Source organism: Myotis daubentonii, chromosome 7 (genome assembly GCF_963259705.1).
Source record: "Myotis daubentonii chromosome 7, mMyoDau2.1, whole genome shotgun sequence".
NCBI lineage: Eukaryota > Metazoa > Chordata > Mammalia > Chiroptera > Vespertilionidae > Myotis > Myotis daubentonii.
The window spans coordinates 47394531-47396934 of NC_081846.1; positions in this window are offsets into that span (position 1 = coordinate 47394531).

Sequence of the window (2404 nt, forward strand, 5' to 3'; positions counted from 1 at the left end):
AGCCGCTGTGGAAGGCGGTGGAAGGGGCGGGGACTGCTCCGGGCGAGCTCGGGAGCAGAGAAGGGGCGTGGAGGGGGCGGGCCGCGCCTGGGGAGCCGCAGTTGGCGCGAGACGAAACGGGTTGAGGGGGCGGGGCGGGCCTGGGGGCCGGGCTGAGGGGGCGGAGCGGGCCGGGGGGGTGGGGGGGGGGGGCTGGGCGGAGGGGGCGGGGCCGGGCGGAGGGGGCTGGGCTGGGGCCCGACTGAGGGGGCGGGGCGTGCCTGGGGGCCAGGTTGAGGAGGCGGGGCGTGCCTGGGGCGGGGCTGAGGGGGCGGGGCGGGACTGGGGCCCGGCTGAGGGGGCGGGGCCTGGCGAGCCTGGGCGGGGGCTGCGGGGCGGGGCGAAGGTGGGGCGGAGGCGGAGCACGCTCTGCGAATCACGGCAGGTGCGGGGCGCGAAACCCTGACTTGAGAGCCCCTTGGATCTAGGGGTCCCGCCGCGCAGTAGATCAGGTGCTGGGAGAAGGGCCGAAGGAAGGGAGGTTGAAATATCACTGTCCATACCTGATCCTATTCTTGGTGGGAAGAGGGAAAAGGGCGTGGTGGCCTCGGTAGAGTTTTAAACTTGTGGAGTAAAAGGAGGCTCAGTCTTGCACTGGGAGAGAGGGTTCTCCCTGAATGTGAATGAACAAATGTCCCCTGCAGGACTTGGTCCCTCAACCTGAGGTCGCCCCAAGAAGGTTATGTGTTTCCTGGGGGGTCTCTTGGCGCCAGTTTCCCCACAAATCAGGTTCGAGTGAATAGAACCCGGGACCCTCCTCAGCCACCAACCCCTGCCAAGTCCCAAGTGAAATCGGCCAATGGGAGGTTTTACTGACCAGATGACTGTTTTGGTCACAGAAGGGGGCGGGGAAGAATATCATTAAACAATTCTAATTGTTCTTCAAGCTTGGCCTCTAGGAAGGAATTGGTTGGTTTTCTCCACATAAGATGCGCAGAAGTCACTAGGATCGATTTGTTGCCAGGCAACGTGTTTTGAAGGAAGCCTGTTTGTTGGAATCAAATCTTGATTTAAATTTCACTGAGTAGCCCTGATATGAGGTTTAATTGCTACTTAACCTTTGGACTAGGTGCCCTCTGGGAATATGTACCTTGGTAGATGGTTGTGAGCTTCAAATGACAAAATATATAAAGCTCTGGCATGTAAGAGATGCTTCATATGTGGCAATTTTAAATTAATTTATTATTACTATTATTGAAAATAGAGCCAGCTGGACCATTTCAGGAAACAAAAGTATGCAGAGTGTCCGTTATTTTAAAATTTTTTAAATCATTTCTCCACATTCACTCTAAATTTCCTTGGAACCCTGGATGGAAGGAAGGAGGCAAAGGGATAAAGCCAGAATAGAAGTTTTTAAAAAGAATTCAATGAAGTCATTGACAAAAGCATCCCTTGTTTGATAAGGACATAGCAGGCCACTACCTCTATTATAGGAACACCCTTACGTAGCCAGTGTCTGAAGTTTGCAGACTTTTTGTTCAAATAGGCAAAGGGAAAATCATTATATTTCTTGACGAATATCTTTGAAAAAGTCAGTTTTGATGAATTTGCTTTGTATTGATAATGGGTCTTGTCTGACTGGCTATTCCCATTGTTATACTCCAAGGAAAGTAAGAAAACCTCTACTCTAGCTGATTAAATTGCCTCCTCCTACACCTGCCGCCCCCCTTCCTTCCAACAGATGATCACGTTCATTTGTAGAATACAGTGTTTTCGGTGTTTATTTATTGTTCCTGAAAGAAGGGGCAACAATGGTTTACGGACATTTGAGCATAAAAGTATTTTCTCCACATGGAGGGTGGTTGGTTCTAGCTTCCACTTTAGGCTTCAGGGTCTTCAAGTGCAAAGTGGTGATAATATACACTACCTGCCCCAATGCTCAAAACATGAAATGATGAGAGAAAACAAGCCCCTGACACAGAGTATGGCGCATGACAGTTGATCAATAACTTAGCTATTATGACTACTTCTACTATAATGTCATGTGTATGAACAAAGGGAAGCTGCCTGGCCCAGTGCCTATACATAGTGGTTATTTTATTTCTCACTGATGAAAAAACACATCTTATCTTTGTATAACTTCAGAAATAATTCACCTACCTCTGTAACTTGTATACAGAAGTTATTGGTGTAATACTCAAAAGTAGACCACAATTTAGCTCTGGCTCATGATTCAGACCACTGAATAAATTACCAAAAGTAAGTATCTAGTGAGCATTTGTTTTAACAAAATAATAGGGAAAAGCCAGACACTCTTATACAAATATTGAATCACCCTACAGCAAATACCTTTTATTAAACCCCATGGGTTTTTTTTATATATATACATATTTTTATTGATTTCAGAGAGAAAGGGAGAGGGAGA